Source organism: Urocampus carinirostris, chromosome 17 (assembly GCF_059441175.1).
Source record: "Urocampus carinirostris isolate Australia breed hairy pipefish chromosome 17, RoL_Ucar_1.0, whole genome shotgun sequence".
Lineage (NCBI taxonomy): Eukaryota > Metazoa > Chordata > Actinopteri > Syngnathiformes > Syngnathidae > Urocampus > Urocampus carinirostris.
The window spans coordinates 17,137,461-17,150,856 of NC_142365.1; the positions used below are offsets into that span (position 1 = coordinate 17,137,461).

A 13,396-nucleotide genomic window follows, 5' to 3' on the forward strand; every position below is an offset into this window, starting at 1 on the left:
AAATGAGGTGTGAGAAAATAGAGTACTTTCACATCACAATATCAAGTTTTAACCTCGACAGCAATTTCAAGCATTTACAAGCACCTCATCCAAAATTCAAGCCTTTTTCAAACTTTGAAGACAACAAAATTCAATGATTTTGGACACCCATACACCCATTTGAGTTGAATTTGAGTAATTATTTGCCTTTCTTGATGGTGGGTCATCAATTCAGACCAGTTGAGAACCATTGCCCTAGAGGGAGCTAGCTGGGAGTGGAGCAATTCACATCTGTGCCAAATTTCTCCACACTTTGTTGCGATACCCCAACCCTTTAGAAGGACTTATTGGAGAGCATACTGTGTCAGGCCATTATCACAATCACCCTGGTTTCTAGATCAATCCTGGTAACCATTGTCATTGTTTTTCAGTTTCATCCTGGTTGTCAGAGCTATGTGAGGTTTGGTTCTTGTTTCCAATTCAGACAGTTTGGTGGTTGTTTTTGTTTGTTCGTGAATTTGTTCCTGTGTTTTGCTGTTCTCTTTCAAGCTTTCTGAGCACCTCAGGCTCTGCTCATGATTATTTAGCGCACCTCCCCATCTTCTCGTAGCCAGTCGTCCTGAACTGAAGGAGAGAGCGTCATTACATGGTAAAGCTCCATAGAAACAGGGCCATCGCGATCGACCGAGCGACCGCGCCCTCAACCCGGCCGAGCTACCAACTCTTAGCATCAAGTGTCAGGAGAGGGGAGGGGAGCGAATAGGAGGAGGAGGGTGAGGAAAAGGGAGGAGGAGGAGGGAGGACGCTGCGGAGGAGAGGAAGCATCTTTGTCTGCACGGAGAGAGTGCGGCTCGGGGCTTCCCTCTCGCATCGCCGCAAAGATCTCTCCTTCGTGCAGGATTTGCATTGCTATTTCTCCTAGCGCCTTCCTCTTTTGTCTGCGGAATACAAAAACAAGCCCACGCTTGCTTGCTCCTGTGTTGGACCGCCGGTTGAAGCCCAGGTAAGGACCCCTCCTTACCTCCCTTCCTTTATCCCTACCTCCCACATCAACACCAACCTTTGCAAAAACGCTGCCCGCCGGCTTCTTTTCAATGTCACCACCGCATACTTGTTTTGGGATGTGCCCATGTTTTTCCTTTTCACTTTGTGCAGGAGATGACGCCATGCTCGATAACGTGTGATCATTTTGCATTTGTTTGGTGCCTCCTCCCCCCGAGCGCAAGAAAAGGTCGCTAGCAGGTGGATGATTTGCATGATGAAGACTGCAGCCATCCAGCTTTTGTCATGATCATCTTTATATCTGGTTGATCTTTTGTCTGACCTCAAAGTCCCATGCAAAAAAGTAGTGGCGCTCTTTTCTCCCTAGAAAAAGGTCTAATACAACCATGTCATACGGATCTAGCCCGCCATAAATTTCAGAGCATTTAAATGGTCTGCATTTATATGGTACTTTTCAAGTCATTGAAGACCTCCCCGAACGCTCAACATTGTGCTTCACACCTACCAAGTCACAGACACACTCACATACCGATAGCGGCGACAGCAGCACAAGGCACGTACCTGCTTTTCAGGGGCATGAGAGGGTCAGTGTCCTGCCCAAAGACACTTTGATATTAAAATTCAGAGGTGCTGGGAATTTAACCTGCGACCTCTTCGTCCCAAGAAAAGCGCTCTGTACTTAAAAGTTAAGCAGGTCTATAAGTCATATTTTATTAAAAGTTTTTATTTGTTTTTAAAAAGATGCAAACCAGATGCTCTTTCCGGCAGCTAAAGAGAGACGACGAGTTTGTACAGTATGGTGAATTGGTTCAGGTGTAAAACTGCATTTACTCAACTGTAAAAATAAGTCAGTTACCACATTCAATCCCAAACGTAAAAAAAATGTTGTTTGTAAATAGATGTAATGTTTAGAAAATTATTTTTTAGTTGTAATATGTAGGGTAGCCGATTAATTGAGGCGAAATGATAAAGCTTAATGCTAAAAAACTAACCTGAAAATTTTGAGTTGACAATATTTTATTCATCTGGCCGGCCTGAGAACAGACCCAAGAGCTTAACTGAGTTTGAAATCCCTGGTCTAATATTAGAGGTGGGCAATACTTGGAATCTTGGTATCGATCCGATACATGTAAACCCTTGGTGGTATCATTCGATACCGAGACTTTTCACATGTAAATTTTATGATCATTTAAAAACCTCCCCCCTTGAGTTACTTCTTAATGACTATAAACAAAGCACAAAGAAGTTAAGCACTAAAATGTTTCATTTGGATAATACTTCTACATCGCAAACTTTAACAGTATAAAACAATGAATATAAAAAAATATGTATATATATATATATATATATATATATATATATACTACAACTGTTTCAGAACAAAGCCAAGACTCAAACAACAAAGCAGCAATGTAACAAATACGGTATAGCTATGTCAACCACAGACCTAAATGATATTTCATTGCACAATGTTCTTAAAACAAAGTCAGTAATGCAAATATAGTATCAAGTCTTTTGTTAGCTCTGTTGCCACAGTGACAAAAGATTTACAGATTTTTGTTCAAGAACAGCAATATGTTTAGATTTTTGTTTGCAGCTAGTTGCTTTCTGCAGGGTAAGTTGTGTTCATGTAAATCTGTGGTTTTGCCACAGTCGCAGACTTCTTTACCAAACAAATGAGACCTGGCATTGCTGTTTTCTGTAGTTTAAAAAAAAAACTGGGCCGTGCTTCCTTTTAGCCTCTTTCATTTTTAGCTTCTAGTAAGGGTGGGCACATAGATTTGGCCCTCTCTTCTGTCTGGCAGGTAGAATTTTGCAGCAGGCCAGTTAGGGAGATTTGCTGAAAAATCCGATCCAATTACTTGCTTAGAATCGATAATATCCATATTTGGATCGATCCTCCCACCCCTATCTAATTTCCATGATTGTTTCACTTGAGAGGGGGCTTCATTCATGTAAGCATGTAGCAGCGTTTCAACATCCAATTATTTTTCCTTTGATACGCCCAAAACACAGAAAAGCAATCTCATGTCTGATAGATGACAAAGGCGGGCGGAACCTGGCCGGCCCCGAATTGCTTCAGTTCCAGGCAGGCAGGCTAAGATGGACAGCCTTTTCGATTGTGCTTTTGCAGTTTTTCCTTCTCAGTCTTTTAAATATTTTTCTCAGGGATGCTAGGTAAGACTTTATCCCTGGTCATCAACTTTTGAGTATTCCGAAAAACACAACATAACCAAAAGCCTCCCTGAACAATCATGCAGGACTGTGAAAAATATATATCTTGCCAGTTATATAAAAAAGTGAGGATTCAATCTGATTCATCGACTGGTTTGAAAATCTTGTCTATGTTAAATGTTAGTACACTACCTTTTAATTGCACTTCACGATCCATTTCAAACTTAGGCCAGTGTCTAAGCACATCTGATAAATATTTTTGCCCATTTATTACTTCAGTCACATTTGCGAAGGTGGACCCAAATGCAGGGAAGTCAGAAGGGAGACAGGTGTGCTTGACAAAGGATTGTCTCTATTAAAAATACAATTAACACAACCAGGAAAGGGTCCAAACCAGAAACAAAAATCAAATCTGACATGGTGACAGAAGACAGGATGGAAGTGCTGAAGGTAATGACCCGACTCGGCAGCAATTCCACTTCCTGAGGGTCCTCAGGAGGAATAACTTGGAACAGAAGTTGCTGGTGTCCTTCTTCAAAGCTACCGTGGAAAGCATTGTGACACACTACATCACCGTGTACAATGCTGGGAGCACAGCAGCAGACGGAAAAAACTTAGAGAGTGTAATCAACACAGACCAAAAGATCATTGGCTGTGCAGTCTAGAAATCATTGCTAGGATGTGATACTGTAGTAGAGCCATTACCATTATATAAGACAATTCCTACCCCGGCCTCCACCTCTTGGACCTGTGGCCCTCTGGTAAGGGCCACAGGTCCTTCAGAACTAGGACAGACCAAAACCGATACGATTTCCTATATCACTGGAGGAAAACTATTTTGTTCCAAACTGTTGAAAATCACAACAAACAATACACACCGCATCACTTGTGACATTCATATTTATGTTGAAAAAAAAAACATAGATGCAATGAAGTTGTTATTTTTTCTGTATTTAGATTATTTATTTTATTGAGTAAATAAGATAATAATAAGATAAAAACAAAATGGTTTTTCAAAAGTATAAAATACAAATGGATTGAAGTAAGTTAAAACAATTTCAATAAAATGTTTGTTTTACCGGTAAACCTGAGTTAAAGGAAGTAGGAATTAAGCAAGGGTTCCCAAAATAACCATGGTATTCAATAAAACAGAAGTAAAAAAATAACAAACAAGGGGGGTCACAAAATATATATCTGCAGAGAAAATCAAACCAGAAACGAAAACAGAAATGGAGATGCAGATGCAGGGAACAAAGTAACAAACCAACAAGTCCAAACCAAATCTAACCTGACAACATCCAAACCAGAAGCTCAAGACCAAAACCGGAAATGGGAATGCAATGACCCGAAGCTGTGCGCTGTCCGAGCAGTCAATATAACGTATTTGGATAACTAGGGACTTGTGTGGCGAGATTTGGCTCGGGTGTATCTTGCTCCATACCAAGTGGGATAATGTAGCCTTCCAGAGCCTAACAAAGGTTCCATTAAAAATACATCTCATCTCATCTCATTAGCTGCACCGCTTATCCTCAGTAGGGTCGCGGGGGTGCTGGAGCCCATCCCAGCAATCATCGGGCAGTGGGCAGGGAACACCCTGAACTGGTTGCCAGCCAATCGCAGGGCACACAGGGACAGACAACTGGCTCGCTCATTCACACCTAGGGACAATTTGGACCGGCCATCCATCCATCCATCCATCCATTGTCTTCCGCTTATCCGAGGTCGGGTCGCGGGGGCAGCAGCGTTAAAAGGGAAGCCCAGACGTCCCTATCCCCAGCCACCTCCTCCAGCTCATCCGACGGGACCCCGAGGCGTTCCCAAGCCAGCCGAGAGACATAGACATTGGACCGGCCAATCCACCTGAAATGCATGTCTTTGGAATGTGGGAGGAAACCGGAGTGCCCGGAGGAAACCCACCCAAGCACGGGGAGAACATACAAACTCCGCACAGTAAGTCCGGTAGCTGGATTTGAACCCACACAGGAGGCTCCCAAGACCTTAGAATTGTGCCGCACACGCGCTAACCACTGCGCCGCCGTGTTGCCCTTAAAAATACACACATTAATAAGTACATTTTTTCATTAGAAATACATAAATGTACAAATATCTACATAAATAGATGTGAAATAAAGACGCACTTACCAAGCGAATGTCCGGACTAGGCTGTTAAATGGCAGTGGTTATTTCACTTTATACATATGACAACGGATAATGAATGCCTGTCGAGTATCCGATGCCCTCTTGTATCTATTTTACCGTCAGACACTAGAATAAGCTAATATGACTGTCTGTCATCTTGCTGCTAAGCCAAGGGTATCCCCAAAATTATTGTCTAAAAATGTCAGATAAATGCTAGCTAAGTCTAACCGTGAATAAGGTGAAAAGGTATGCCAAAATATTGTCTGCAAAAATAGGGAACACGAATGTAACGAAATAAATGTTCCCTCTCGTGTTAGCTTCAAGTCCTGATCTGAGTTCATCAGAAGTGGCGCAAAGCGCTCGTATAATTCCTTCATGCGTCCTGCTGTTCCTTCCTGACGCTCACATATTTGCTATGCAAATTCCCGTCCCGCGCTGTCACGTTAAACTTCAGTCCAGAATATTTTTTGATTTCCCATCCACCTGAAACGGGGAAAACCAGACTGAACCGCGCTCGTATTTCCAGGATGACACGCTCAGTCCTGTTGTATCGATTCTGGTTGTCAGCATTGCTAAGGCCTACTGGGTACAGTAACTCGCTAATTAAAAAAACAAAACCTTAAAAATAATGCAGCAGTAACCAGTTAATTTCCAGCAAATCTCCTTAAAATGAAGCAGCGGTATCTCACTCATTTCCAGCTAATCTCCTCAAAATATAACTGTAGTAAATAGCTTATTTTTAAAAATTCCCCTTAAAATGACGCTGCAGTAACTTTCTTGCTTAAAGCAAATCCCTTCATAATGAAGCTGTAGTAACTCACTCATTCTAAACATATCCTCTTGGAAATGACGCTGCAGTTACAAGTTTATTTCCAAAGATCTCCAAATTAAGCTACAGTAGCTCACTCATTACCAGCTAATCTCCTCAAAATTAGCTGTAGTAGCTCACTTATTTCACACAAATACCTTCAAAATGAAGCTGCAGTAACTCACTTGTTTCATACAAATCCCCTTTAAATGAAGCTGCGGTATTTTGCTGGCTTCAAGCAAATCACTTCGAAATGAAGCTGCAGTAACTCACTTGTTTCAAACAATTCCGTCAAAATAAATCTGCAGTAACTCACTAATTTCCAACCTATTCACCTTGAAATTAAACTGCAGTAACTTGCATGTTTTTAGCAAATCTGGAAATGAAGCTGTAGTCGCCCCCTTGTATCCAGCTAATCTCAAAATGAAGCTGTGTTAACTTGCTTGTTTCAAACAAATCATCTTTAACTGAAGCTGCAGTAACTCACTCATTTCAAGGAAACCTAGAAATGACGTTGCAGTAAATCACTCAATTCCATCAAATCTGCTCAAATTATGCTGCAGTTACTTTCGTTTTTATAGCAAATCTGAAAATGAAACAGTGCGGACTGATTCATTTCCGGCCAATCTGGAAATTAAACTGCAGTATCCCACTCGTTTTGAGCTAATCTGGAAATGAAACTCCAGTTATTGACCCATTGAAATGAAGCTGCGGTAACGCACTTGTTTCTAACAAATCCCCTTAAAATGGAGCTGCGGTTAATCGCTACATTCTGACCATTTTAACTTGAAATGAAACTGCAGCTTGTTTTCAGCAAATTTGGTAATGAAACTGCAGTAGCCCACTCATTTTGAGCTAATCTGGAAATGAAACTCCAGTGATTGACTCATTTCCAGCAAATCGGGAAATGAAGCTGCGGTAACTCATTCGTTTTAAGCTCATCTGGAAATTAAACTCCAGTGATAGACTCATTTCCAGCAAATCTGGAAATGAAGCTGTGGTAACTCACTCGTTTTGAGCTAATCTGGAAATGAAGCTCCAGTGATTGACTCATTTCCAGCAAATCTGAAATTTAATCTGCAGTACCTTGCTCATTCCCAACAATTTGCATCCAAATGAAGCTGCAGTAACTCACTTGTTTCCAGCAAATGACGCTCCAGTAACGCACTCGTTTTCTAAAAAATCCCCTTAAAATGGAGCTACGGTTAACATTCTAACCATTTTAACTTGAAATGAAACTGCAGCTTGTTTTCAGCAAATTTGGCAATGAAGCTGCAGTAGCCCACTCCTTTCAAGGAAACATGGAAATTACGTTGCAGTAACTCACTCATTTCAAACAAACCCTCTTGATGCAGTAACTCGTTTATTTTCAAGAAATCTTGATAGTATAGTAGGTCACTCATTACCAGCGAATCCCCTCCAAATGTAGGTGTAGGAGCTCACTTATTTCAAACAAATACCCTCCAAATGAAGCTGCAGTAACTTGCTTGCTTCAAGCAAATTTCTTCGAAGTGAAGCTTCAGTAACTCGCTCCTTTCAAGGCAAATTCCTTCGACGTGAAGCTCCAGTAACTCACTTGTTTTCAGCAGATCTCCAAATGAAGCTCCAGTGACTCACTTTTTTCAAGCAAATCTCCTTGAAATGAACCTGGAGTTACTCGCTCGTTTAAAGCAAATCCGTTTGAAATGAAGCTGCAGTTGGTCACTTGCTTCTAACAAATTGCCTCTACGTGAAGCTGTAGTAACTTGCTGGTTTTAAACAAATCCCCTTTGAAATTACGCTGCAGAAACTGGTTCAATTCCAGCGAATCTCCTCCAAATGAACCTTCGGTGACTTGCTTGTTTCAAACCAATCCGCTTCAATGAAGCCGCAAAACATGCTCTTTTTCCAGCAAATCTTCTCAATATAACGCTCCAGTCACTTACTTCTTTTAAACAAATCTCCTCCAAATGAAGCTACAGTAACCTGCCCATTTCAAGCAAATCCCTTTGAAATGAAACTGCAGTAAGTGACTAGTTTCTAACAAATCCTCTCAACATGAAGCTGTGGTAACTCACCTGTTTCAAACAAATCCCCTTTGAAATGACACTGCAGTAACCAGTTGATTTCCAGCAAATCTCCTCCAAATGAAGCTTCAGTGAGAAATCTTCTCCAAATAAAACTGCCATAGCTTGCTCTTTTCTAGCAAATATCCTCAAAATGAGGCTAAAGTAACTCACTGATTTCAAACATAACCCTTCAAAATGAAGCTGCAGTAATTAACTTGTTTCCAGCAAAACACCTTCAAATGGGGCTTCAGTGATTCGCTCCAAACTCCAGTGATTGACACATTTCCAGCAAATCTGTAAATGAAACTCCAGTGATTAAATCATTTCCAGCAAATTTGGAAATGAAGCTGGGGTAACTCACTTGTTCGAGCTAATCTGGAAATGAAACTCCAGTGATTGACTCATTTACAGCAAATCTGGAAATGAAGCTGTGCTAATTTACTCATTTTCAGCTAATCTCGAAAAGGAACCCCCATTGATTGACTCATTTCCCAAAAATCTGAAAACTAATCTGCGGTACCTTTCTCATTCCCAATAAATCGCATCCAAATGAAGCCGCGGTAACTCACTTGTTTCCAGCAAATGAAGCTGAATTGAGAAAAAAGCAAACTCATGCAATGCTGAGTCTTCTGAGGTAGTTAGCATATTTAGCTGGCGCTACAATAATAGCTGGCCTTTTTATTTTTTATTTTGCAACATGCGTTCGCAAGCAGTCCTGCTCCGTGGTTGATATGCTCTTTTTTTGTGGGAATCAGCTTGAATCTGACACTGCACAACACTGCGCGTGCTAAATATCAGGTCGTGACTCAACCGATGTCTTCGGCAACATTTTCCAGCCTGACCTCTGCGTGGGTTTGGAGAGAAATACATTTATAGTGTTAGTGGACTGGATGTCATCTCCTTGCTGGAAAATAAACAGATAAGATCATGTAAGGTGATCCATATGCAAATGTTCAAGATGTGGCTGCCTTCACTTCTAACCAATTTCAGAATCATATTGAGTGTACAGGCGCTCATTTGAGTGTTAGTCCATGAGTAAATAGTCATTTACTTCGTTTAACAAGTAGCTTAGTTACCCCCCATATTACTGACGTCAAAAGTTAGTTTGTTACTTTGAAAGTAGGTAACAAATTACCGTATATAAAGGTTGACCCCCTAAAACTGCTTTAGAATATAATAATAACACATAATAGAATAAATAAAAGAAAATTTACTGTACATCGACCTGTGGAAGCAGTGAACCCTTCTTATTTCTTGGTATGCATACGAACACTCAGCCGAGACACTCCATATCCATTTTGTGTCCGGGTTTGAGACCACTCCAAGATCTCCTTTATTTCCAGGCACTGTCCAAGACGTTTTCTTTTAATTTTTCAGGCATAATGTATTGCAAAAACGATATAACGGATAAAAAGACCAAAATTCAGTACATCTTTTTCATAGCTTCAGTGCTTATGTTTGCCTCGTTGCTTTCTCGTTCGTTTGTTGTTCCTGTATAAGCCTCGCCGCCTTTCTCAAGCGCTCCCTACCATACACTACTGGTAAAACACAGCCAAATATGTGCAAATAAGCTGACTTCCTGATATGACTTTTCTATTTTTGAGTTGTAAATCCAGTTTGGATGCAAACCATTACAAAATCTCAATTTCTATGTACTATCCAAGACATTGTTCTTTCTTTTCTGCAGGCATGATTGAAAAAATTATAAAAGATAAAAAAAAAAAAATCACAATTTACCACACATTCATCGTAGTGTTTTGTGTAGGGCGAATATCTCCATGATGAAAAATTCAGGGCTCGCACAACCATAACAATAGTAGTTTGTAAAAACGTATAAAAACGCCCCCCTTCAAATGATGTTGCTGGTGGATCGAGGGTTGTTCGAGATAATATGAGGACACTGTAATAGATGTAGTAATGACAGTAGAGTTACACAATTATGTTAATAACATTAAGTAATCCTGTTCCAGGAATGTGTTCCTTGGTAATGCATTGGTCCAAAAAATGAGAAACAAGTATTGACACGAACTCTGTAGTTGGAACCTGCAAACGAACAAAATCTGGTCTCGATTTGGTTTTCCAATACTGGGGCACGAATATAAACGGATATTTTCCAACTAAGTGGAGTGATTAGCATATACTCTCTCACGATAACCTCCTGTTACAGCTTTACCCCTTTTAATGAGCACCTATAAACACGAGATTTTCAATATACAAGTTTTATTTGCAACACAAATCTTGCTCACTACACGTAGTAAAATCTATGTCACGAGAGGTCCCAGGGGCTCCCACAAGTGACCACTCAAGGCTAGCTGGTTCCAGTTTATGCATGCAAATTACTGCAGGCAAAGAACTGTAAGATATTCTACATGAAGTTAGTTATTTTAGTGTTCAGTAAGTGCTTACCGATCAGGAACAGTATCGCAATCTTATACCTGTGAACCTCAGCCAGTTACTCCCCATATTAATGGTTGCAAATCTTCATTAAGCAATAATAAATCTTACAAACACCTATTTACCCACAGAAGGACATACGTTGTACAATACCGTGATAATATGCTGCGGTTCTCGTCTGTTACCAGTGATTGAGACGATCCGGATAAGAAATAGGCAAGACAAGATCCGTCTCTTTTTTGTTTTTAATTCTATATTAAAAATGGTTATATGGCGAACACACACTGACATGATCAAAAACCGTATTAAATAAGGAGGAAACTTTACGTTGACCGGCATGCAATATCCGTCACGATTACCTGCCCCTTCCTCCACTCCATGCATTAACCTCCATCTCGTGGTAAGTTCTCATAACAATCTCACATTTTATTTCGTTAATTCAATCTGATTTTTCTTATTAGTGTATTTTTTTTTATCTCTGCTTACCATTTGAATGAGTTTTCAGTGATCAGGAAGATATGTTTAATAGCTAATTAGAATTCACTTGGATGCTTTTGGGAGGACGGAACGGAATAATTAGTTTTTCATATCGGGGAAATGTGCTTGTTACACGAGCAATTTGAGCTACGAGCATGGTCCAGGAATGAATTATACTCGTAAGTAGACAACGTTTTTGTAGCGATCGAGATTAAGAGCAGGTATTCCCACCACGTGACGGATGAATATAATTCGGATTGTTAGTGCTGGTTCAGATGAGCTTTTAAATGAGCTTAGCAGGCGCGGGGCATGAAAGGGAAATCAAATTTGAAATGAAGATGTCTGACAAAGGCGGCAGAGAGAGATAGATGATTGGATGGCGTGAAGGAGGAGTGGGATGGAATTAATGGCGGGGCACAGTTGACATTGTGGCATTGCGACGAGCTTCCGGAAATTGCGTGGCGTGGCTACCTCCGCGTCATAAAACATCAAGGTCAGCAAGCAGAGCCTCTGCGGGGGCTCCGGCCTCTACGGACAGTGTTGGGCGCATTTCTAATAAAAAACGAAAAAAAATATTTAACCGACTTTAATGTGCACCCTGAAAACCACAAATTGGCCAGAAATTAGAATGTGCACTTTATCATCCAATGTGCGGTTACTGATCAGTCATTATTTGTCGCTGGCCACAATGGTAGCAACAGGGTTCGAAACATGATAGCAACGGTAAGAGCACCAAATCCTTACCACCAGACCACTTTTTCTTACTTTAAACCAATCATTGTAAATGCCAAAGGTTGTTGAATGCGGGAAACCATGCCTTTGTTCATATCTTTCAGGAAGACTGAATTACATCCCACAATGGCCCTTCTCAGTTCAGAATCATGTGCGCTTCCTAAAGACTTACAGTCAGAAATATAATATTGTATTTCATTGGTGCGACAACTTGGTACCGTGGTTTTAATTGTAAGTAGAGTGTGACACTGAAAGTAACTCTAAAGTTACAAATTACCAATAATATTTACATTAAAGTTGACCCTCTAACACTGCTTGAAAATAGCCACGTAATAAAAGAAATGTAAGAAAGCATGTTCACCAACCTGTGGAAGTGGTGAAACCTTCATATTTCTTGGCTTGTGTAATCTTGAGAGTTTAAAAAAACAAACACTGGAGTAGCCAAGACACTTAATATCGATTTTGTCTCTGTGCTACAAACCACTTGGATATTTCCTTCCTCATTTCTGGTTACTGTCCAAGGTGTTTTATTTTTTTTTTCTCCAGGCATGATGATTTTTTTACATTACTTCACAAATAAAAAGACAACAAATCAGCAGTCTTTTACCATATATTTTCTGCGCTTACATTTTTGCCATTGATTTCGTGATTCCTACCATTTGCCACTGGTGATGCATAACCCAATATGTGCAGATAAACTGACACCTGTAAATATGGCTTAGATGTGAGTGTTTAAGTTAGGGATAACATCAGAATATCTTTAGGGAGAAATTCAGGAACCTCACACTTTTTATTCAGTTGTATTTTGAGGTAAATATGAACACGCCCACTGTTAGAATCTGATACACCACCCTCCCCCAAAACAGAGTTTGAAACTGGGTACAGGTGTGTTACCTATGTGATACACATTCCTGTTTTGCTTGTGGTTTCTTGATAGGACATTTTGTTAGCAGTTTAGTTCCCACTTATTGGTTGATACTTTGTTCCTTGAATCTCTGTTTCCGGGTTAGTCTGTGTTTCTGGTTTAGATCGTGTCAGTATTTGTTTTGTTTTGTCATTTTCTTCTTTTGTGAACTCTTGTTTGTTTGTTACTTTGCTCCTGGTTTCTTTATGAAATAGCTTCCTTATTTTAAACACCTCTGCCCTAGTTCCTGCTTCCCCCACTTGGGTCCATCAGCAAAAACATAACACCCACTCATCTTTAATGTTCCTATCGCATCGAAGGTTGTCATTTACATCGATCTGAAGACGTTGTTTCAAAATGGTGCGTTATTCAGCTATTTCTTAAAAGCAGATTGTGAATCACAACAGTTGAGTTACAAAATTTGATTAATCACGCGGCACCGGAGAAAGTAATTTCGTTCCAGAAACAAATTTGTAACGCGTTTGTCCCTATGACTGCCTGTGGACTAGCGCCGCTTCTAATCAGGGCTGATGCGTGACTCAATGGCGTTCTGCCCAACGTCCCTGGATGGCGAAAATGCACAAAAAAGGTCATTGGTCGGATCTTTGTCCGGCTGTACCTCGGGCGCGGACGGCACAAATGTAAGGCAGAAAACGGTTCTGTAACAATCGGGGTCACCATGCCACACGTTTCATGTGGACTGAAGACATGTGAAAGCCATTTTCTGTTTTGCCTGAT

At 40.5% G+C, this 13,396-nt stretch overlaps 1 protein-coding gene across 5 annotated transcripts in view; it reads left to right on the forward strand.

The window, feature by feature from the left end:
* Positions 1-795: 795 nt before the first annotated feature.
* The window catches only part of LOC148349381 (neurexin-2-like), a 202,700-nt gene continuing 190,099 nt past the window's right edge, over positions 796-13,396 (forward strand). For all 5 annotated transcript variants that reach the window (XM_088321652.1, XM_088321656.1, XM_088321655.1 and 2 more), the window contains exon 1: positions 796-982. The gene's annotated coding sequence lies outside the window, so the exon portion shown is untranslated. The remainder of the gene's footprint in view (positions 983-13,396) is intronic.